The sequence below is a fragment of the Bubalus kerabau genome, chromosome 10 (assembly GCF_029407905.1).
Source record: "Bubalus kerabau isolate K-KA32 ecotype Philippines breed swamp buffalo chromosome 10, PCC_UOA_SB_1v2, whole genome shotgun sequence".
NCBI classification, from domain to species: domain Eukaryota; kingdom Metazoa; phylum Chordata; class Mammalia; order Artiodactyla; family Bovidae; genus Bubalus; species Bubalus kerabau.
In genome coordinates, this window is record NC_073633.1 from 6340489 (window position 1) to 6366150 (window position 25662).

The 25662-nt window shown below is 39.5% G+C and overlaps 2 long non-coding RNA genes across 5 annotated transcripts in view; one reads left to right on the plus strand and one right to left on the minus strand.

The window, feature by feature from the left end:
• The window catches only part of LOC129620792 (uncharacterized), a 123391-nt gene that overhangs the window by 94424 nt on the left and 3305 nt on the right, over positions 1-25662 (plus strand). For all 4 annotated transcript variants that reach the window (XR_008698701.1, XR_008698699.1, XR_008698702.1 and 1 more), the window contains one exon: positions 14340-14608. This is a non-coding gene — a long non-coding RNA (uncharacterized LOC129620792). The remainder of the gene's footprint in view (positions 1-14339; positions 14609-25662) is intronic.
• On the minus strand, positions 716-5576 carry LOC129620793 (uncharacterized). Its single transcript, XR_008698703.1, has 3 exons — positions 5456-5576; positions 2818-3034; positions 716-2675 (listed from the first exon to the last, which is right to left on the minus strand). It is a non-coding gene; the product is annotated as an uncharacterized LOC129620793 (long non-coding RNA).

Sequence of the window (25662 nt, forward strand, 5' to 3'; positions counted from 1 at the left end):
TTCTTGATCCAGCCCTAGAACTAGGAAGCCTTTGGAATATAATCAGGTTGGAGTAGGGGAATGAATTACATTTCACATTTTCTGTTGCCTGGATGTGAGAACTTCTACAACTCTCCATTGAGACATATTACTTCTTTCTACGTGACTACCTTGTGAGACTTTATGCAGTTTAAATAAAGAAAGGGAGTGCAGCTTCCTCGCCTTTCCCTGTATTTGATGTTAATGATGCATCCCATTACATTGTCTGCATATGAGCCAAACAGAACGGAAAACTGGAAGGGAATAGTCATCAGGGAAGGTGAGAGCTGTGGCAGCAAGTGTAAGCATCCTGAGGTCAGTGAAGGGGCTGAATGATGGACGGGGGCCCTGGAAGGGGTACCTTCTTTTCACAGTCAACAGGTATTTAGGTAGCACTCACAGAATATAAAAATCTCAATGAAACAGCCTCTTTGGAAGCAAATAGTAACCTTCACCTTATCCTTGGCTCTTATTTTACTTGGGTAATCACAACACATAATGTAATGCATTAGTATGGTAGGTACCTGAAGGAGTAATTTCCAAATTACCTGAGTTTCTGAACATAATGAGAAAGCAAAAACTTTAGCATCCAGAATTTACAACATTAAAACCTATGAAAAGACTGTTATTCAAATTGTCTTGATACATTATTAAAGAAATAAATCTCAGAATTTATAACAAAGTTGGGACTCAAATATTTTGTACAAATTAGATTTTTATTTTCTTCACATGATTAGAATTGCTTGGGAATTTTAGTGATAGATATAGGTCTTTAAAGAATAACGATGAATAAAAGATGACAAATAAAACCTAAATTGACAGGGTAAGCCAAATAAACAGAATTATATTAGACAGAAGCCAAAACATGACCATTTTAGGCAGCATGCCCACTGGGCTGTAATTAGGTTTAATGCTGTTTTTTTTCTGGTACTTCAAATGCTGCTGGTGGTCAGTGAAAGTTTAAAATAATCAGAGACATATTCTGCAGTAATAAAGTTTATTTTTGCTGTACAGAGACATAAACACAGATAGTCAACTCATTTGCTTAGTTGTGTCTGACTCTTTGTGACCCCATGGACTGCAGGACTCCAGGCTTCCCTGTCCTTCACCATGTCCTGAAGTTTGGTCAAACTCATGTCCATCGAGTCAGTGATGCCATCCATCTTGTCCTCAGTTGTCCCCTTCTCCGCCTGCCTTCAGTCTTTCCCAGCACCAGGGTCTTTTCCAATGAGTCAGTTCTTTGCATCAGGTGGCCAAAGTATTGGAGTTCTAGCTTCAGCATCAGTCCTTTCAATGAATATTCAGGACTGATTTCCTTTAAGATGGACTGGTTGGAGCTCCTTGCAGTCCAAGGGACTCTCAAGAGTCTTCTCCAACACCACAGTTCAAAAGCATCAATTCTTCAGCACTCAGCTTTCTTTATGCTCCAATTCTCACATCCATACATGACCACTGGAAACATCATAGCTTTGAATAGACCCACCTTTGTTGGCAAAATAATGTCTCTGCTTTTTAATATGCTGTCTAGGTTGGTCATAACTTTTCTTCCAAAGAGAAAATGTCTTTTCATTTCAGAGCTGCATTCACCATCTGCAGTGATTTTGGAGCCCAAGAAAATAAAGTCTGTCACTATTTCCATTGCTTCCCCATCTATTTGCCATGAACTGCTGGGGCCGGATGCCATGATCTTAGTTTTCTGAATATTGAGTTTTAAGCCAACATTTTCACTGTCCTCTTTCACTTTCATCAACAGGCTCTTTAGTTCTTCTTTGCTTTCTACCATAAGGGTGCTATCATCTACATACCTGAGGTTATTGATATTTCTCCTGGCAATCTTGATTCCAGCTTGTGCTTCATCCAGCCTGGCATTTCACATAATGTATTCTCACATAAATTAAATAAGCAGGGTGACAATATACAGCCTTGAAGTACTCCTTTCCCGATTTGTAACCAGTCTGTTGTTCCATGTCCAGTTCTAACTGTTGCTTCCTGACCTGCATACATATTTCTCAGGAGGCAGGTCAGGTGGTCTGGTATTCCCATCTCTTGAAGAATTTTCCACAGTTTGTTGTTCCACACAGTCAAAGGATTTGCTGTAGTCAATAAAGCAGAAATAGATGTTTTTCTGGAACTCTTTTGCTTTTTCGATGATCCAGTGGATGTTGGCAATTTGATCTCTGGTTCCTCTGCCTTTTCTAAAACCAGCTTGAACATCTGGAAGTTTATGGTTTCATGTACTGCTGAAGCCTGGCTTGGAGAATTTTGAGCATTACTTTGCTGGCATGTGAGATGAGTACAATTATGCAGTAGTTTGAGCATTCTTTGGCATTGCTTTTCTTTGGGATTGCAATGAAAACTGACCTTTTCCAGTCCTGTGGACATTGCTGAGTTTTCCAAATTTGCTGGCACATGGAGTGCAGCATTTTCACAGCATCATATTTCAGGATTTGAAATAGCCCAACTGGAATTCTATCACCTCCACTAGCTTTGTTCGTAGTGATGCTTCCTAAGGCCCACCCGACTTCACATTCCAGGATGTCTGGCTCTAGGTGAGTGATCACACCATCATGGTTTTCTGGGCCATGAAGATCGTTTTTGTATAGTTCTTCTGTGTATTCTTGCCACCTCTTAACATCTTCTGCTTCTGTTAGTATTATCTGAAATATAGATAATACTGCCTAGTAATTAAAAAAACTGCTTCCCCCAAACAAATGACTCCCCTTAACTAATATGTCCCAGTTTCTTGACAACATTCAAAGAATTACCTAATATCAAGAACTGCATTGTTTGAAAACTTACCAAACATTGGATAAGCTGGATAGTGTTCCTGATGAAAGTAGGGAAGAAAGATCGAAACTTCAGGGTTGGGGGATTGCAGTTGAATAGTGAGTGGAGTAATGAGGGCACACATTAACAGACGACTAGGTTACTGAGTCCTTGACTTAGAGAATCCAGGGCTTCTTTCTTCTGCTGCCTTCTTGTTACAGAGCGGTCTTATGTTTCCAAATAGTGCTCTCTGTGTGTAGGACCGTATGACAGTTGTGGGGGAGGGATGGCGAGAGAGAAAGAGATGGGGGAAAATGAGAACAAGAGAAAGCAAAATGATACAATTTTAAAGGAAATGAGAAGTGAGCAACACAAAAGCATGGATATTAAAATGGAACAAGAAATAACATTAATAATAATAATAATTTAAAAAGTCAACCAGAAAGGTCTACAAAGGCCCTTATATTTATGTCTGATATTTTAAAAGCTATTCAGAAAAGAGGCCGGTTGTACATAAGATGCAAACATTTGTGACTCCAGAGGTACAGATATATCCTTGAGGTTGGGGACAGGCAGGAGAAGATTTAATGGAGATGGCATCTTGTGATGTAATGAATGATATTCTCAGCAGAGTTCTGTGGTACTCTGATACATTTCTCAGGGTTGTTAATTATCAGTGGCTTCATATCCAACAGCAATTCAGCAAAATGACTCCTATCAAGGGCTGTTACACTACAAACCATGTATACAACTAGATAGAAGAACCAGAATCTGCTTCTGAAGCCACTGTGCTCTGGAAAGAAAGACATAGAGACAGATGAGCCTGCTCTGCTTTTGTGGCCATCTGGGCTTCTTTGGTGCTTAAGAGTGACGAAGGAACTAAATGTATTTACTTATATGGAGAAGGAATGACTTTCTGCATAAGAGGAAGAAAAATGGAAAATGCTCATTATATACATTTAAGCAACCTAGAACTTCCTCTTTCTTCTTCATTAGTTATATTATTCCAGATGTGGACTAGACTGGAGTCTTTTTCCTCTGGATGAGTGGCTCATAGAGTATGGATAAAATATAAATACTTTTTATGATCCATCTTGTGCTCCCAAGACAAGACCCGGTGGTCCAGAGCCACCATATTGCACAACTCCACAGGGCATGGCCTCATCTAAATGGAGGTTGTGTGAATCACGTCCAGTTGTGCTCCTTAGATGCACTAGGAGGACCTTTGTCAAAGAAAGAGTAGGTGTAAAAGTTAATGTTTTTCTCCATTTCAAGCAGGGTATAAAGCACATTGGAGAAGGAAATGGCAACCCACTCCAGTATTCTTGCCTGAAGAATCCCATGCACAGAGGAGCCTGGGGTCTCAAGAGTCAGACACGACTTAGCAACTAAACCATAAGGCACATGGGTGTCAGGTGAGGAATGATGGCGCCTGCCTAAGTAAATTTGTCAAGAGAAGAGGCAGCACCTCCATGAATCGGTAGTAGAGGTGGGACAGCAGCACAGACAGGGGCAAGCCCCATTGCTACAGGCTTTGTTAGAGTGATGGCTGTTGGAACTTCCTGTAAACACAGGTTTTGAATTTAAAAGTGTAACTTATAGAAATAGAAATTACTTGTCAACAATTTCACTTAACTTATCAAATAATGAAGGAATCAGTAAGAGGAAAGCTTGATTACAATAACACTTTGAGAAAGTCGGCATTTATAGGAAATTCAGTAAGAGAATCTTAGAATGAGAATGGTGAGTGCAGTTGGAAACTGGTTAATGGTCTCAAAGGCAATACACATATGAGTTATTTTTTCTACCAGGAAGAAATAATTTGGATAAAATTTTTTAATATTCCTTTTACAGAATCAGCTGGATATAGTCTTAACCTTTATCAGGAATTGCAAGGTGCCCTAATCACAGTGGAGCTGATTTAAGGTTGGATGCTGTTAGGTTTTTAATACTAGCTTTTTAAAATTTTGTCCTAAATGCATACATAAAGTATTGTGGGTATGAGAGAGAGTTCTTAAGCACATCAACTCCTGTTGTCCCAGAACTTACCGCTGGTGTGATGTAATAAAAGTAAGGACAAGTGTACTACTTGAGTGGCTGAACACTCCATAGGTGAGAGACAGGGAAAATGATTTTTCTCTGTTTACAAGGGGGAAGGAGACAGCTATCCCCCTCCTCTCCTGAAAATGTCTCCTTGGAAACATAACGGGCCTAAATCCTTACTTCAACTCTTTCGTTTATAAATAAAATCTCTCCAGGAGCCAGAATGCCCTGTGTTCTTGGCTTTTACCACCCAAGAAGTATCTCCAAGTTTTGGGGCTCATTCCTCCTTGACATTTAAATACCTCAGAAGGTAACACTCCAGGTTGGGCAGTAACCATTTGGGGTCTTTTTGGTACAGACAAGTTAACTCCATCATTAGGGAGACAAATAGTTGCAGATCTATGTGAAAAATGTTTCTAGGACAAATGAAAACAATTTTTTCTTCCTAAGATTTTTCTGTCTTTATTTTGTATACATTCCTGTATCTCAGGAAGATGGAGCTATTTGCAAGATAAATACTTTAGAACAGTGGTTCTTAAAATGTGGTCCCTGGACCAGCAACATCAGCCTCACTGGGAAATATTTTAGAAATTAAAAAAGTTCAGACATGAGATTACACCAGACTTACTGAATTAGAAGTACTGGGTCCAGTAATCTGTTGAGTGAGCCCTCCAGGTAACTGATGCAGGCCTCGGTTTGAGAACTGCTGCTGTGCACCCTGTGCTTATGAGCTAGTCCCAGCCTTCCTCTTTATTTCCTACAGCTGACTCTGCTCCCTACATGCATTACTAATTCTTTACCAATTTATGAAGTCCATCTACTGCCGTGTTAAGGTCTACTCAGCATAGTGAGTGTAGCGGTGACCCGAAGAGCAGATTTCCATGTAGGAGGCACTTCGGCGTCATGAGAAGGTTATGAGATCCCTGTTTCAGAAAGGGTTTAAAAACTGGATAAGCAACCACCTATTTTGGGTGATTTAAATACAGATACCAGCAGCAGAGGGCTGGCCAAAATGACTGAAATTTTTCAGTTTCCTCAAGGCAAACTATTTGAGAGACCAACTAATAAAAGAATTTCCTGATTGAAGAGTAATTTAGCAGGATTATCCCTTGAAGATTTAGCATGCAGAAATATGCTGAAACATATTTTATTTTATATTGCATGTTGTATCACTAGTACATTTAGGAAATAATAATGGCTACTTATGCATGCTTCATAGATATTTTTATGCTTTTAATTGGTTGGAATTCTGGTGTCATATATCTATCTTGATTCCAGAATTGCTTAAGGTGTTCCGTGGTGTCTGCCACTTGCCTCCTACTGTCTTCATAAGGGTGACATCAGAATTCCCGTTATCTGTCAGCAGTGTATTCTCTCACTCAAAAGTGGGTTCAGTCTTACAAGTGAGAACTCAAGGGGCCTAACAGAAACTACCCATTTGCTCGGAAATCTGTCCTTGTGGAAAATTAGCAAATGATATCAGATCATTTAAAATTCAGTTTCTAAAATCCCCACATGATCTCTTGAAATTCCCTTTCCAGCTTTATGAATCTAAGCAAACAGAACATGTGGGACCCATTACCAGCATTCCCAAAAGTTTTGTTATAGTTCCATGAACGTAAATCTGATTTGCTTGGCTTTCGTGAGAAAGATCATAAGACTTAACCCACAATAGAGATGCATAGTAAGGAAAATATAATTGTCAGCACGTGTGCTTTTGGGCTGCACCATTAATGTTGACCCCAAAACACATGTGCCATAAGAAAAATGTGACAAAGAAAAAAAAGAGACCTAAATTTAGATAGCACTCATGCAGATGCTCAGTGGCTCAGCTATGTCCTACTCTTTGTGACCCCATGGATAGTAGCCCAGCAGGCTCCTCTGTCCATTTTCCAGGATTTTCCAGGCAAGAATACTGGATGAGTTGTCAATTCCTCCTGCAGGGGATCTTCCTAATCCAGGGATCGAACCTGTGTCTCCTGTGTCTCCTGCATTGGCAGGCAGATTCTTTATCACTGAGCCACCTGCAAAGCACTATATTGCCTAAAATTAAAGAGGGAATAATCCAGGTTAGTATAAATACTAACACATGAACCATAAATGCTTTGTGAAAATGTTTCCTATTTCTCGCAATACTTGCGAATCACTCACTTTCATTAAGCAGAATTGTTTTTATGGACTGCTGAATTATTCCTTGCAGTACCATATTTTGTTGCTTCTGAGATTGGTTTGGAAGGGAGCAGTCATTATCTTAAATATTACCAGTGTTTATCCAGGTTTCTGTGGTAATTTTGTTGAGATTTTTCAAAAGCTGTTCAAAATATGAATATCCAAATATGTGCAAAGTACACAATTTTTTTTTCCTTTTCTCCATAAAGGCTTGCTCTTGGGAGGGCTATTAAAGAAAACTTCTATTAGGGGAAACTTTTCAGTTATCATTTCTCCTATTCACTTTCCAATTCTGGTATCCATGCTGTTTTGATTTTGAGACTGTTCAACATATCAAGTTGTGGAGAATTACTTTAGCTCTTTAGTTTAAGGGAGCTTTTAGTTTGGCTTGGTAGGCATGCAATACCAGAGAAGAATAAATGCAATGATATTGCTACTGATCATCTTAGTTGGGAGAAGTGGTCTGGTCATATCTCCATTAAAATATGGATAAAGATTTTTGTGTGACATGACCTTGCTAGTTAGGTACCCTTGCTGTGGCATGGTGCTTTGCTGCTGCTGCTGCTAAGTCGCTTCAGTCGTGTCTAACTCTGTGCGACCTCATAGACAGCAGCCCACCAGACTCCCCTGTCCCTGGGATTCTCCAGGCAAGAACACTGGAGTGGGTTGCCATTTCCTTCTCCAGTGCATGAAAGTGAAAAGTGAAAGTGAAGGTGCTCAGTCGTGTCTGACTCTTCGTGACCCCATGGACTGCAGCCCACCAGGCTCCTCCATCCATGGGATTTTCCAGGCAAGAGTACTGGAGTGGGGTGCCATCACCTTCTCCGGCATGGTGCTTTACCTAGATGCAAATCCTTTAGTGTCCTTTAGATCATGACATGTGATGCAAAGGTCTTGTCACTCACTCCAGCCTGGCTCAGATCTGCTCCCAGGGCTCTGGTGTTCTTTTCTGAAGGTCATTCTTTATAAGTGAACCTGGAAACCTTCCTGGTTGGATGATGCTACGATACACTTCTTGTGTATGTGTGTGTGTTTCCTCTTTCCATGATCCTGGCTGAGGACTCAGATGCAGCTCTTTGAGAACTCCTTTGCTTTCTATACCCAAAGACAGAACACAGGATCTTTTTTATTTTAATGGTTTAAGAACTAATCATCACAAGGGGGAAAGAAATGAGATAATGCCATGAACAAACTCCAAGAAGTTGGAAGTATTTAAGAAATCTGATGAAGTTTCTTGGCTCCTGTAGGCCCTTTTGTAATTCTTTATTTTTCTTTGTCCATCTTGAAAACCAATTCTATGACAGCAAGTTTGTGTATATCTTATGTATTAAGAACCCAGAAAACAATCATGATATAGCAAAGGAACAAAAGATGTTGGTTACAGAATACATTTTACTAAAAACAAGCTGAACCAAAGGGCAGAGGGCTCACAGATTTGGCTATCAAATTAATATGTAGAAATCAAGTCTCTATGTAGTAAGATTTCTTAATTAAAGCAGAGCCTAGAAAATGTAAAACAAAACCCATTTCTTACTGAAACTGAGCAGAATGTAACCTCGGTTGGTAGCTAAAAATAAAAAGGCATGAGGTGATGACCGAGGGTGTCTTTGTCCATTTCAGTGCCATCATAACTAAGATTTACAAACACCACATTCTATATTGCCCCAAGGAAACCAGGATTATCCTCTTCCTGTCTGTTCCATTGTCCTTCTGACTTGTGTAATTTGTATACTTGTCTACTGTACTTATCTATCCTTTCTCTCCAGCCAGTACAGTTTCAATGGCTCCTGGAAGGAAATATATTTCTCTGTGACTGTCTGGCAGTATGTCCTTAAAGCCTCATACTATGTTCTTCCTTAGGAAGAAAACTAATAATGCTAACTATAAAGTCAACTATAGCACAGTAAACCATTGACATTTATGGTTCTGAGTTTTTATTCTTGGCAGTTGAAATATGCTTGGTAGTTAATTTTACATCAGGCTGCATCCCAAGAGTTTGTGTGTGACAGCTTTAAATAAAGAAAATGAGTATTTTTAAAACAGCCCAGCAACTATTGGTATGAATCAAGTAATTTTGGGATACAAATGGATAGTGAATAAAATCTGTTCTATAATTTTGTTGAAACTACCTGCATCTGACATGAAAAGTTGGCACTAAATCTGGAACACATTTTCCTTGGCTCTGAGGATGCCAGTGGGACCTTTTCCTCACTAAAGGATACACTGCACTAAGCTTTTCTTTGGATTCCTAAAATCACCCTACTTCCCAAGGTAGTGAAGCAGGAGGAGGCACCAAAGACTAATTTGACTTCCTGATCTGGGCATAAAAATAGAAGCTAGCCTGTAAGGAGTTGTTTGGATTAAAGGAGAAGTGTGTATAAAACACACCACAGAGCTGGAGCAGCCTACTTCACAATTGTCCTAGACATGCTTGTACCAGCGCTGTCCTTGGGCCATTTATGTAAAGTTTCTGAGTCTCAGTTTCTTTACCTGTAAGATTTAGAATGTGTGAATCATACTGAATCATTAGGTTTTAAGGACAAAGGGCCCACATTGAGTCAAAGTGCTGTCAGTCCTCACCATCTATTAATTCCTCCAGTCCCAGAGAGTGTAGCTCTTCTGTGCTGGTTCCAGAAATATTACCATTCAACCATTTCATTGGTAGGATAACAGAAGCAACTTCATTTCATTATGTATTTTCACCTTGTCTTCCTGTCCTTTTTGTCTTCCCTCCCTTTTCCACCCCAGGAAACTCCCTAGGACAGATCTCATCATTTTCATTCAGACATTAAAGACAGTCTCATTTTCAGCCATTAGAAAGTCCAATCTTGTCTAAATGCAAACATCTATCTCTCACTCTGAGAAACTTGTATGCAAGTCAAGAAGCAACAGTTAGAACTGGACATGGAACAATGGACTGGCTCCAAATTGAGAAAGGAATACATCAAGGCTGTATATTGTCACCCTGCTTTTTTAACACATGCAGGTACAGCATGCAAAATTCTGGGCTAGATGAAGCATAATCTGGAATCAAGATTGCTGGGAAAAATATCAGTAACCTCAGATATGCAGATGATACCACCCTTATGGCAGAAAACAAAGAGGACTAAAGAGCCTCTTGATGAAGGTCAAAGAGGAATGTGAAAAAGCTGGCTTAAAACTCAATATTCAGAAAACTAGCATCATGGCATCCGGTCCCATCCCTTCATGGCAAATAGATGGGGAAACAATGGAAACAGTGACAGACTTTACTTTCTTGGGCTCCAAAATCACTGCAGATGGTGACTGCAGCCATGAAATTTAGACACTTGCTCCTTGAAAGAAAAACTATGACAAGCTAGACAGCATATTACAAAGCAGAGACATTACTTTGTCAACAAAGGTCCATCTAGTCAAAGCTGTGGTTTTTCCAGTAGTCATGTATGGATGTGAGAGTTGGACTATAAAGAAAGCTGAGTGCTGCAGAATTGATGCTTTTGAACTGTGGTGTTGGAGACTCTTGAGGGTCCCTTGGACTGCGAGGAGATCCAACTAGTCCATCCTAATGGAGATTAGTCCTGAGTGTTCATTGGAAGGACTGATGCTGAAGCTGAAGCTCCAATTCTTTGGTCACCTGATGCAAAGAGTTGATTCTTTGGAAAAGACCCTAATGCTAGGAAAAATTGAGGGAAGGAAGAGAAGGGGCAACAGAGGATGAGATGTTGGATGGCATGATCGACTCAATGGACATGAGTTTGAGTAAACTCTGGGAGAGAGTGCAGGACAGGGAAGCCTGGTGTGCTGCAGTCCATGGAGTTGCAAAGAGATGGGACACGACTGAGCGACTGAACAACATCAATCTCTCAGTCAATTAAAAAGTTTCCCCTTTCACAGCTTGCTCTTGTGAAACCTATAGTAGGCAAGGGGAGCACAGTTTGACCAATAAGGTTACGCTTCCTCAGCTTTCCACAGGTTTATCCCTGTCCTCAAAGCTGTTTGTGCTTCTTCCCCTGTGAGGGGGGAGGATGGGAATGGACACGGAATCTGAAGGGCCAGAGCTGCCGGCGCTCCTCCTCTCCCGTCACCCTGGGGAGTTCTTCGGAAGCCTCACCGCAGGGGATCTTCCCTCTGCACTTCCTTGGTGCAGGGGGCGGGTTTTCTTGCTGATGCTTTTAGGTTCCCCTCAGGTCCAGTCCTTGGGGGTCCTCTGCAGCCTCCTTTTGGTATAGCACCTGCCGCCACTGGTGCCTGCTCCCGTCAGCGGCTTTGCTCACCCTCAGTCGGGGCCAGCTGACGTCCTCAGGTGAGAGTGGTCATCCCAGCTCTGACCCCCTGGCTCTGCGGAGGATAGCCAGATTCTCTCACAAGCTCCTTCCCACATGCTGTGCTGGAGGCCTGTGCTGGAGCCCGTGGGGCCTCTTGACCCCGGTGCCGCGTCCCTGTGGTCCTCACCTTCCCGCATAGACTGGTGGAAGGAAGGTGGTGGGGACGTGGCTGATCGGGGATTACAGAGCCCCGATAGCTCTGTTTAAGTATATCAACTCTTAACACTCTGAATTATAATTCTGATTAATGTTCTTCTTTTAAGTTACATAGTTTTCTTAGCAGCTTTATTTGCTCTGGGAGGTCACAATTAGATCTGTTTTGTGCTTATGTCTCCTAGTATGTTTTCAGTGTCCAAAGGGGTAGTAGTATATACTTTTTCTCTTTTTTCCCTCAATAGCTTTGTATTGGATTTGACCTAGATCTTTTTCTGTTGCTCATATTTATGTGAAACTAATTTTTCTAAGCTTTTAGAAGTTATAGCTGTATTACTCAAGGTAGTTTTCTTAATTTTTAGTGCTCCCTTTAGTTTTATATTTTTGGAGTGTTAGGGCATATACTCACTTACTCTCTAGTTTTATGTTTTTGGAGTGTTAGGGCATATATTCACTTACTCTTTGAGGTTTCCTGGCTCTGTTTCCCTTTCTGTACTTACCTGGGTCCTCTCTTCCATGTTTCTACAGTGCCCAAATTTTTCTGAATTTTCACTTTATTCCAAGAAGTTTCTGCCTACTGTGGGACTTTCTCTCAGAGGGAAATTTTGGCTGTTTGATCTTGACAATTCATGTGACCCATACTGCTTGTCTTTTTCAGACTTTACTGTAGGGTCTCTTGCAGCAATCAACAGCCATTTAAGTTTTTTTTGTTGTTTTTTTTACTGCTCTGTATCTTTGTTGTAGCACATGGGCTTAGTTGCCCCACGGCATGTGGGATCTTAATTGCCTGACCAGGGATAGAACCTGCATCCTCTGTATTGGAAGGCAGATCCTTATTGGAAGGCAGAACCACGGGACCACCAGCGAAGTTCCCATCCACTGTTGAGTTGGTCAAAAAGCTTCCAGTTTTGGATGCTGTTTTCAAATTGGCGGGTCTTGCTCCCCAGGGAATACCTGTACACTGTTTTGATCTTTCATTTTTTGGACCCACAGACACCCCATTTCTTCTCTCTGTCTTCTCCCCACAGACACTGATGACATGCAGATCTTGTGGATGCTGTCACTTTGCTGTTGCTGCTTTATTTAGGGATGTGGGGGTCTTTTGTGTGGGTCTTTTTTGTGGTTTTGTTGCAAAGTTGTCTTGTTCTCCCATCTAGTTGATTGCTCGTTTTACATGAAGACTCTTTACAAAAGTAGTTTACTATATAAACATGAAATGATAGCCCTAGTAAAATAACAAGTTGGATTCTTTTATGAACAATGTTATGTTATTCTTCTGTCTTTAAAATCAAGTGTTGTGATTCAATGGAAGGGATAATGTTAAATTATTTATTCCCCAGTTCAGTAGCCAGTAAGAACCAATGCCTAAATGTTTCTTTCATTAAGTCTGTTCTATTATAGAATTATGTAAGTTGTCAAGAGCAGTGCAGGAGCCTGCAGCTAGGAATGGTGGAGCTGTTACCATCCCTAGGCTGGAAGCTACAATAGCGAGCTGTGTGTGTTGCGGGGGGCGGGGGGCGGTTGAGGGGGAGTGGGTATTAATACTTCCTTGAGAGAACCAATGACTTTCTTTTGAGAGACACAGACAAGTTGAGGTGATTTTCCAAGGAGAGAATTAGGGACATAATATCCTGACCATATTGTCTTTTCTTTTCATTTTCTGCTTGAGCATCCTTATTGGCTGAACACAAAATGTATAAGTGCTTGTGGGGTAAGACTAGGGTGAAAGGAGAGATAAGGTGCCTGTATTAAACAAATATAAAATAACCAGTATACTATTTGTCTCATTGAGTAGAACTGTCTCAGGCTAAACTTGCATTTGTGGCTTATAAATATGTCATGTTGATTTAACAATGTATCTTCCCACTACTGAAACAGAAAGAAATCACTCTTCTTGCCTGTATACTTGGCTGTTAACTATTAATAGATGAGGGTAAATTTATATTTTTAGCCCCATCTTCTCTCTCCTTCAAATATTATTCATTAAAAAATAAACCAAGGTATTTGAAAATAAAAGGCAAATTCAGAAAACCCAATTATTAGTTTATGAAAATTTTAAAGATCTTTTTATCCACCAATTTATATACATGCTAATTTATGTGCATAGCCAACTATGTCATGAACTTATTCTAGTATTGAAATGATAATACTTTACCCCAGCTCATCTTTGTTGACCATAATGATGACATCAAAAAGACCTTTCATCTGTTACCATGATGATTGCTTAAGTATATTTATTTCTCAAGACAAGTTGGGTTATGCAGATGGTACCAGATCGCTCAAATCTCAGGGGCTTAAAACAGGAATACACCCAATGAGGTCCAGCAGTAGACCTCTGCTCTTCACAGTTATTCATGCTTCCAAAGTAAAGAGTGCACTACCATCTCATGATACTTTCATTTCATAATGTGTTTATCTAGTCAGCACAGCAGGTGGAGAACTCTGAAGGGTCTCCTGCCAATAATTAAATATTCTGCCTGGAAAAAGGCATGAACACTTCCACTCATAACATTGTCTAGAATTAGTTTTTAGACTCTGCCTGACTCGATGGACATGAGTGTGAGTAAGCTCCGGGAGTTGGTGATGGATAGGGAAGCCTTTGCAGTCCATAGGGCTGCAAAGGGTCAGACACGAGTGAGCAACTGAACTGAACTGAACTGAATCCCAAGTATGCCTGGAGGTACAGTATTATGTGTCCAGGAGGAAGACCTGGATACTAATGAGCATTGATAATGTCTATCAAAGTATGAGGTTCCCTTGTGTTTCAGGAGATCAAGACACCTTGTGAATTGCCATTTTTTTTTTTTTTTTGGTACATTCTCATTGGACACTCAGCCTCTAATCTTAACCCTTTAACATCTGGTACCAAATTTCTTTCTTCCCCAGGTCAGCTATGGTGGAGCTTTATTCAGAGAGCATCCTAAATTCTGAATCTGTCTTAAGATGATCACATACTTCAACATGAAGACTAAACTTGAAACATACTACAAAAGACAAGGACTCCTTTACCCTAAACACATAAGTGAGGTTTGAATGAAAATGACTGTGAAGTACGGTAATCTAGCAACTATGAGAAATGTCACCCAGAAGATGAGAATGATTTAGAGATGCAACATGTTGCTCTTCTTCATAGAGGACACAGAGGATCATCCAAGGTATGCATTCAATACACACACCCCTAGGAGGAGGAGGAGGAGGAGGAGTGGAGATGCATGCTCAATCATGTCTGACTCTTTTTATGACCTCATGGATTGCAGCCCACAAGGTTCCTCTTTCCATGGAATTTTCCAGGCAAGAATACTGGAGTGCGTTGCCATTTCCTTCTCTAGGGGATCTTCCTGACCCAGGGATGGAACCCACAACTTCTGTGTTGCCTTCATTGGCAGGTGAATTCTTTACCACCGCACCACCTGGGAAGCCCCTTATACACACCCCTAAACGATCTCCAAATTACAGAAAATGGGTTGTTGTTAACTTCAGTTTCTTTGAGTCATCACTGGGCTTCTCAGTACGAAGAAAATTATATCCTTAAGGAACTTTGACTCTGTCTCTGAAATAATTTGTGTGTTGATTGGGAGAATTGGTTACTGTATTATTCCAAGTTCCTTTCATCATTTTTATTATTCCCTAGGCTGTGAAAATATTAATATGAAGGGACATGAAAATTAATATGTATAAATCTATTTAATATATTGTTTATTATGTAGAAGTCAATACTAAATTGGATTTTTTTGGTACTGAATCAATGCTTGGAAAGATTCAAAAATTTTAGGTCAAAAGGTGAAAATCCTCCTCTTCATTCCACTGAGCAGGGATACTAATTCCTAGGAAACCTTTTGGTGATAAGACATTTCCAAAGTGTTAATTAAGGAGAAGGCCCATCCAAGTAAGTTCTTTGATTTTTAGTTGTATTGGAAACATCACAAACTATCTTGATGAAAACAACTTTCTTTTGCTTCCCCAACAGAATTCTTAGATTTCTGACTTGGCAAAGTGCAATCATTTTCATTACTTTCAGATCATTATTTATATAATTCTGTGCTAGCTTTCCAGCATTTCTTGCCTAATGGTTCTTAAAGTCAACAATCTGAGCAATTTGGGGAAATATGTGTCAGTGTTGTGTGTTGAGGAATTAAGCTTTGATTAAGACCATTCCATTCTCTATTTTTGCAGTGCATGAACAGAGAGAGTGGAATGGTCACTACTAGGGTAGAAATCGGAAATTTTATCTATAGGAGATCTAGATAGGTGCTTGGTGAGAAAAAGCTAGCAACAAAATCAATATAAAGGAAATGCTATCTTTCTAAGCTTGCTTGCAATTTCATTTTGCTTTTGAAATATTAGATTTCAAAACTAATATTTTCTTATTATTAAAAAGTTAAGTGCTATGCAAATATTTAACAGTAAGTGAAATTCCCATACCAACTCACCCTTCAGAAGTAACTGTCATTAATAGTTTGTCTGTATTCTTTATACTCTTCCAGAATTTAGTTTTTATTTTTTATGAGATTCTTCTCCTCTTCCCTCTCCTCTGATATCCTCCTCTTCTCCTCTTTTTCCTCTTCCTTCTCCTCTCCTTAGTCCTCTTCCCTATTTCCCTCATTCTCATTCCCCACTCCTCTTCTTCTCTTTCTGTCCTCTGAATTAATACCTGTAGTATTGCTGGTTCAAAGATTCTGAACTTTCAGAATTTTAGTAGATTGTCTGTAAATGTTTTTCCAATTGATATATTATTAATTACTCTGCCACGTAAAGTTGTATTCATTAATACTGTCTATAATCTATCATTGGTCTTTATTACCCTTTGTTAATTCTGTTTTACTTTAAATTTCTTTAATTGTTAGGTTCAGCTCCTTTTTATAAGTTTATTGGCCCACAGAATTTTTCCTACAAGTTGCCTGTTGATATGTATCTTTTCCCTATTTGGTTATTTGTCTTTTTAAATACAGACTTGTATATAATGTTAATAGGCTTCCTAGGTGGCGCTAGTGGTAAAGAATCTGCCTGCCAGTGTAGGAGACACAAGAGACACAGATTCAATCCCTGGGTCAGGAAGATACCCTCGAGTAGGGAATGGCAACCCATTCCAGGAATCTTGCCTGGAAAACTCCATAGACAGAGGAACCTGGTGGGCTACAGCCCATGGGGTTACAAAGAGTCTGACAAGACTGAGCACACAATATATATATATATATATATATATATATATATATATATTAATTTGTTAATTAATATATTAACAAATACATTATTATATATCACATATATATTATATATCATATTAATCTGTTAATATATGATATATTAACATATATGATATATAAATATGTTACATATATTAATACATATTAGAGATGTTAGACTTTTGTCTTTTCTGTGTGTTGTCTGTACTTTTCTCTGATCACTCTGTCTTCTTTCTTTTGTTATGGTATATTTTGCCTTGCAGAAGTTTCAAATTTTCATGTGAACATATGTATCTATTATTTCATTGCTTCTAGATATCATATCATGCTTGGAAATACCTCCTGAATTCTAAGTTTATGACACATATTAGCCATTGCTTTCTTTAGTTTTTTGTGAATTTACTTTTTTGCCTTGTATGTAAATTATGGATATAAGTCATGGATTCACTTTTCCAATTTGCTGTCCTTTTCCAGATGACTGGTTCATTGTACAAGCCTCTTCTTTCAGTAGTCCATTTTTCTCTCCACTAATTTGAAATACCATCCTTATCAAATACATTTACATATACTTGAGTCTATTTTCTTTTATTCTGTCTATTGCTGTGCTGATCCTGGGATGTTTTATTATTGTAGCTTGAATATAGTTGAATATTTAAAGGGCCTTCCACTTTCCTTTGTTCAAGTTATAGACCCAAATTTAAAAGTACAATAGGAATATTGATTTTTATAACACTGATTTATAGATTAATTTGATAAAAAAGATACCTTTAAGTAAGTGAATCTTTTTACCCCCAAACAAAATGAAACTCATTTTTCAAGTCTTCTTTTATGGCCTTCATTGGAATTTTATACTCTTTTTCTCATCAGTTCAGTTCACTTCAGTTGCTCAGTCATGTCTGACTCTCTGCAACCCCATGGACTACAGCATGCCAGGCCCCACTGTCCATTACCAACTCCCGGAGTTTACTCAAACTCATATCCATTGAGTCGGTGATGCCATCCAACCATCTCATCCTCTGTCGTCCCCTTCTCCTCCTGCCCTCAATCTTTCCCAGTATCAGGGTCTTTTTAAATGAGTTAGCTCTTCGCATCAGGTGGGCAAAGTATTGGAGTTTCAGCTTCAACATCACTCCTTCCAATAAACATTCAGGACTGATTTCCTTTAGGATGGACTGGTTGGATCTCCTGGCAGTCCAAGGGACTCTCAAGAGTCTTCTCCAACACCACAGTTCAAAACCATCAATTCTTTAGCACTCAGCTTTCTTTATACTCCAATTCTCACATCCATACATGACTACTGGAAAAACCATAGTTTTGACTAGACTGACCTTTGTTGGCAAAGTAATATCTCTGCTTTTTAATATGCTGTCTAGGTTGGTCATAACTTTTCTTCCAAGGAGCAAGTGTCTTCATTTCACAGCTGCAGTCAACATCTGCAGTGATTTTGGAGCCCCTAAAATAAATTCTGTCACCGTTTCCACTATTTCCACTGTTTCCCCATCTATTTGTCATGAAGTGATAGGACCGATGCCATGATCTTAGTTTTCTGAATGTTGAGTTTTAAGCCAACTTTTTCACTGTCCTCTTTCACTTTCATCAAGAGGCTCTTTAGTTCTTCTTGACTTTCTGCCATAAGTATGGTATCATCTGCATATCTGAGGTTATTGATATTTTCCCCAGCAATCTTGACTCCAGTTTGTGCTTCATCCAGAAAAATCCAACAGAAAATAGGATTAAAGATTTACTGAGCATGGCCCCACCCATCAGAACAAGACCCAATTTCCCCCTCAGTCAGTCTCTCCCATCAGGAAGCTTCTATAAGCCTCTTAGCCTTCTTCATCAGAGGGCAGACAGACTGAAAACCACAATCACAGAAAACTAATGAATCTGATCACATGGACAGCCTTGTCTAACTCAATGAAACAATGAGCCATGCTGTCTAGGGCCACCCAAAAGGGACACGTTATAGTGGAGAGGTCTGGCAAAACGTGGTCCAGTGGAGAAGGGAATGGCAAACCCCTTCAGTATTCTTGCCTTGAGAACCCCATGAGCAGTACGAAAAGGCAAAAAGATTGGACACTGAAAGATGAACTCCCCCGGACAGTAGGTGCCCAATACGTTACTGGAGATCAGTGGAGAACTAACTGCAGAAAGAATGAAGAGATGGAGCCAAAGTAAAAACACTTAGTTATGGATGTGACTGGTGATGGAAGTAAAGTCTGATGCTGTAAAGAGCAGTACAGCATGGGAACCTGTAATTCATGATCCATGAATCAAGGTAAATTGGAAGTGGTCAAACAGGAGATGGCAAGAGTGAACATTGACATTTTAGGAATCTGCAAACTAAAATGGACTGGAATGGGTAAATTTAACTCAGATGACCATTACATCTACTACTGTGGGCAAGAATTCCTTAGAAGAAATGGAGTAGCCATCATAATCAACAAAACAGTCCGAAATGCAGTACTTGGATGCAATCTCAAAAACAACAGAATGATCTCTGTTCATTTCCAAGGCAAACCATTCAATATCACAGTAATCCGAGTCTATGCCCCCACCAATAACGCTGAAGAACCTGAAGTTGAATGGGTCTATTAAGACCTATAAGACCTTCTAGGACTAACATCCAAAAAAGATGTCCTTTCATTATAGAGGACTGGTATGCAAAAGTAGGAAGTCAAGAAATACCTGGAGTAACAGGCAAATTTGGGCTTGGCGTACAGAATGAAGCAAGGCAAAGGCTAACAGAGTTTTGCCAAGAGAATGTATTGGTCATGGCAAACACCCTCTTCCAACAGCACAAGAGAAGACTCTACACATGGACATTACCAGATGGTCAACACTGAAATCAGATCGATTATATTCTTTGCAGCCAAAGATGGAGAAGCTCTATACAGTCAGCAAAAACAAGACCAGGAGCTGACTGTGGCTCAGATCATGAACTCCTTATTGCAAAATTCAGACTTAAGTTGAAGAAAGTAGGGAAAACCACTAGACCATTCAGGTATGACCTAAATCAAATCCCTTACAACTATATAGTGGGAGTGATAAATAGATTCAAGGGATTAGATCTGATAGACAGAGTGCCTGAAGAACTATGGATGGAGGTTCATGACATTGTTCAGGAGGCAATGATCAAGACCATCCCTAAGAAAAAGAAATGCAAAAAGGCAAAATGGTTGTGTGAGGAGGCCTTACAAACAGCTATGAAAAGAAGAGAAGTGGAAAGCAAAGAAGAAAAGGAAAAATATACCCTTCTGAATGTAGAGTTCCGAAGAATAGCAAGGAGAGACAAGAAAGACTTCCTCAGTGATCAGTACAAAGAAATAGAGGAAAACAATGGAATGGGAAAGACTAGAGATCTCTTCAAGAAAATTAGAGATACCAAGGGAACATTTCATGCAAAGATGGGCTCAATAAAGGACAGAAATTGTATGGACCTAACAGAAGCAGAAGATATTAAGAAGAGGTGGCAAGAACACACAGAAGAACTATACAAAAAAGATCTTCATGACCAAGATAATCACGAGGGTGTGATCACTCCCCTAGAGCCAGCCGTCCTGGAATGTGAAGTCAAGTGGGCCTTAGGAAGCATCACTACAAACAAAGCTAGTGGAGGTAATGGAATTCCAGTTGAGCTATTTCAAATCCTAAAAGATGATGCCGTGAAAGTGCTGTACTCAATATGCCAGCAAATTTGGAAAAGTCAGCAGTGGCCACAGGACTGGAAAAGGTCTGTTTTCATTCCAATCCCAAAGAAAGGCAATGCCAAAGAATACTCAAACTACCGCACAATTGCACTCATCTCACACGCTAGTAAAATAATGCTCAAAATTCTCCAAACCAGGCTTCAACAATATGTGAAACCGTGAACTTCCAGATGTTCAAACTGGTTTTAGCAAAGGCAGAGGAACCAGAGATCAAATTGCCAACATCTGTTGGATCATCAAAAGAGCAAGAGCGTTCCAGAAAAACATCTACTTCTGCTTTATTGACTATGCCAAAGCCTTTGACTGTGTGGATCACAGCAAACTGTGGAAAATTCTTCAAGAGATGGGAATACCAGACCACTTGACCTGCCTCCTGAATGTGCAGGTCAAGACGCAACATTTAGAACTGGACATGAAACAACAGACTGGTTCCAAATCGGGAAAAGAGTACATCAAGGCTGTATATTGTCACCCTGCTTATTTAACTTTTTCTCATAGGGACTATGTATTTCTGATCAATATTCCCAGGATATTTTGTATTTTTTGTTTCTAATATACATATTTTCATTATGTTTTATAAGAATATATCAAATTATTGATTTTTGTATATTAATTTTTAATCCAGCTCTATGCTGAATATTTTGTTTCCTGCTATACTTTTAAAGTTCCTTCCCTTTCACTTTCCAGAGAGACAGATACCTGTAAATAGTAATGACTTGCCTTTTTTTTTCTATTGGTGAATCTTAGTCTAGTGCTCTGTTTTCAGAGTTTTTCCAGTACAAAGTACAGCTGTTGTGGTAATGTTAGGCATCTTTTTACCCTGCTGCTTACTTTAATATTTCTGTTTCTAGTACCTAAATTAAGCATAATACTGACTTTTGAGTTGTATGTGTATCATTTAATTAAATAACTATGAATGTTTACTTTATTGAATTTTTTTAATATAAAAAGGGATTGATTTAAATCCAACTTTTATAAATAATTAAATTGTATCCAATGCCTTTTTGCTATCTACTTAGATAAGGGCTTCCCTCATGGCTTAGCTGGTAAATAATCTGCCTGGAATGTGGGAGACCTGGGTTCCATCCCTAGGTTGGGAAGATCCCTTGGAGAAGGGAAAGGCTACCCACTCCAGTATTCTGGTGTAGAGAATTCCATGGACTGTACAAAGAGTCGGACATGACTGAACAACTTTCACTCACTCACTAGATAAGTGTATGGTGAATATTATTAATAGAATTCTTAATATTGATCCATCCCTGCCCTTCTGGAACGGATATAACTAGATAAGTGAAATTAACCTATATTTTCTTTCTTTCTTTCTTTTTATTATTTATTTTTTTTTTTTTTACTTTACAATATTGTATTGGTTTTGCCATACATCAACATGCATCTGCCACGGGTGTACATATTTTCTTTTTTAAAGGTCTCTTTGTACCTTTACATGATTACAGTAGCAATGCTATCTAATTTTATAAATGATCTGGGAAGCATTTCTTTTTTTTTTCTACTGCATTCCAATGTCGCTTAAATAGGAATTTTATTTCTTAGAAATTTGAAGGAATTTATTTCTGAAATTATTGGGCCTTGGTCACATTTAGGGAAGTAACTGTATAAAATTAAAATAACCAGTAATCATGGACTACGTTAAATAATCTTTTAATTTCTTCTTGGACTTATCATCATGATTTTTGTTAATTTTTAATGGATTTGAACTGTCCATTTTATCTTGAGCTATTTCCTTGTGAAAGTCAGAAAGCTGCTGTGGTAACAGGTGACAAATGCAAGACTGGCAATTGGGAAAATGTGGTAGTAGAAATTTATAAATGTTGTCCTAATTTTCATTGTGAAGTTGGAAGCAAAATTATAATCAAGAGTGAGGATGCAGGAGATGTTGGGAGTTTGAGGAGAAATAAGAAAAAGTAAAATGAATTTCTAGCAGAGTAGAAAATGAATAGGCTGTAGAAGTGTAGGATGATAGTAAGAGAGCATTAGGGGATTGATTGAGGTTTATGATCATGAATTCAAAGTGATGCCAATCGAGGTAGTTATGTGGGTTTTTTAAAAGCCATATCCAGCTGCAGAGGTGCAGACATGTGGTGGTTGAAAGGTTAGATATAACCAGGTTTAGACATTTCCTAAGTATTTATAATGATGAAGGAGAAGGACGAGAGAGCTAAGGATTATGAAAGTAAAGCTAGTTAAAGAAGGGAGAGAAATGACAATAAGGTGAGATACAGTGGAAACTTGATAACACTGGAGCCCTGGAGGGGCCAACGGGTTGTTGCAGTTTGTGAGCCAGATCGAGTGAAAAGAACAAAAGAAGGTGGTTATCCAATAGTAAAATAGGTGAAATAATGAATATGGAGAGGCTAAAGTTATAATAACATCTATGTTATTATGTTATGTTTTATAATAATAAAATCTATGGAAGTAGAGGCTAAAATAATGTGGAAAACAGTATCACCAGAGGAGAGAGGTTCAGGGAACTGAGAAGCTTGGGACTTGAAAAGATTATCTACATGTATGTTGAACTCTCCAAAAATTAAGAAAGGTGTAGTCTGGAGAGAAGGACAATGAGTCAGATGTGAAAGTCTTGAGATACAAGAGTGAATAATGTAGTGGAAGACCTGTAGACAGAGCAGAATTGAGGGGTAGGAGATAACATAATCTGATGTCATGAAACATACAGCTGAAAGTTTTTAGATGGAAGTGAGGAAGGAATAAGCAACAGAGAGGCTATCCATGCTCAGTCCCATGCTCAGGGACATAAGGACTGAGGGAGAAGATCAGTTTCTTCCTGCACGGTCATGACAAAGGGCTCTGCAGGAAGAAATGCCTTTAGGGCAACGCTGACTGTGCTCCGTTTGCGCATGCTCAGTCGTGTCCAACTCTTTGTGACCCCATGGGCCGTAGCCTGCCAGGCTCCTCTGTCCACGGAATTCTCCAGGTAAGAATACTGGAGTGGGTTGCCATTTCCTCCTCCAGGGAATCTTCCTGACTTAGAGACGGAACCTGCGTCTCCTGTGTCTCTTGCATTGGCAGATGGCTTCTTTAATGCCGAGCCACAGGGGAAGCCTTTCCTTTGGAGTAAGAAGATAAGAGAATCAGAGAAGGGGTTGGGGATGTTTGGGATCGTGCCAATAATAGAGTCCCAAAACTCTAGTTAGTAAAAAGATTCCTGGAGGGTTGGCAGAAGAGAATAGATGAGGAGCTAGCAGAACCTTATGGGGTTTCAGAGGTAGGAGATGAGGGTGTACCTAGCCATCTGGGGCTGCAGAGATAACATATACAAAGCTAAAGGCTATAGTGAGATTCACCCTTATTATATGATTCAAGGCAGAAAATGGTAGCAGCCTGAGTGTTTTGGGCAGGAACAATTGGGTGCTTGAAGCTCCCTCTTGATCCTGTTGACAGAGGCAACAGGAAATAAGAAAGTGGATCTTTTGCCCTATATCATAGGATTGCATTCCCCTGAACTAGAGCAGTCTGATCTTGATGGGAGAGGCTCTGCTTTGAACTTTGAATCTAAGTGGAATTGGCATACTGGGGGAGCTTGTTGTTATTTAATGTTGAAAGACAGCCACTCCCCCACCCCAGCATCACTGGTAATCTAGGTCTCAGGCTCTGTGAACAGCCCTCCTTGATGCCTGATGTGGGGATAGGGTAATAAATGACTCTAAATCCTCTGTTTGTCAGAGAGTAGGTAAGATCTTCATCATGCTTATATAGGCATTGTTTAAATTGTCCCCTGAAGACTTAAATGGAAGGTAAGATTTCATGTGTGTGTGTGGTGGGGTGGGGTGGAGGGCAGTGATGTGTGAGCTCGGATAGCAGGCAGTCTGTAGCTTTAGTTCAAATATGTTGTTTCTACACACTTTCCAGAAATGATAAATCATCTGTCAAGGTTTAACCTGACACTGGTATTTACCCTTTTTACTTAAGGGATGTTATCTTGTAAAACAAAAACTGATCAAGATTATGGATACGGATTTCAGTTCTCAACATTTCCCTGTGGTTGTGTCCAAATTTCACTGTTTATGAGTAGATATTATTGGAAGTCTTTATTTTGGATTGTGGTAGTACCCTAGTATTATTGTAGATGAGACTTTTGTAGCTAACTCAGGTTCATTTTATTTATTTTAATAGACTTCAAGGAGGGGGGTTCTATACACATTTTCTGGTGGTACCATCTTCTAGCAAGTCCTTGCTCGCGTGTTTTGTTCCTGGCTGTGTAACTGAGTGTTGTGATTTCATTTGTGTCACTAGAGTATGTGTTGACTAAAATAATTGTATCAATGTCAGTAAAGAACACGAATAACTAGGTGATATTGATGTTTGCACCTATTTGTGCTGCACACACACATTTTTAATTGAAGTTCAAAACCTTTTAGTGCATAGCATCATGAATACTGTGACTGATTTGAAATATTGAAAGTATTTTGAGGGCAAAATATTTTGCAGTTTTCTGCTGCTGTGTAACAAATGACTACAAGAAGCTTGAAATGATGTCATACTTTACCATTTACCGTATAATAGCTTACCATTCTGTGGGTTAGAAGTCCAGTATGAAATGCCTGGATTCTGTGCTTAGAGTATCACATGATGTTGGCCTGAATGACTTATCTTCTGGAGACTCTGGAAACATCTGTTTCTAAACTCATTTTTGTTGGCAATTTTTTTTTTTTTAGACTGTGCTGTGGGGCTTGTAGAATCTTAGTTCCCTGACCAGGGATCAAACCCAGGCTTCCTGCAGTCGAAATGTAGACTCCTAATCATTGGACTGCCAGGGAAGTCCTGGCAGAATTCTGTTCCTTGCAGTTGTAGACTTGAGGTCCTCCTTTCCTTGCTGGCTGTCAGCTGTGGACCACCTCTTTCATCTTCAGAGCCAAAGTGGTAGGTGGAATAATGTGCCCCATCCTCCTCCCCAGCCCCAAAGATCTCCATATCCTAATCCCTGAAACCTATGAATATGTTACCTTATAGACAAAAGGAACTATGCAGATGTGATTAAATTAAGGTCTTGAGATGGGAGACTATCCTCAACTGTCTGGGTAAATTTGAGTAATCACAAAGGTCCTAATAGGAGAGAAGGCAATCAGAAGGCAGAGGCAGAGATAGGAGTAATACAGCCAGGAACCAAGGGATGCTGAAGCCTCTAGAACTAGAAGAGCAAGGGACAAATTCTCCCTTGGAACAGACCAGCTGCTGACACCGTAATTTAAGCCTCTTCAGACTTATCCTAGATTTCTGACCTCCAGAAATAGATGTGCATTGTTTTAAATTGCTAAATTTCTTATGATTTGTTACAGCAGC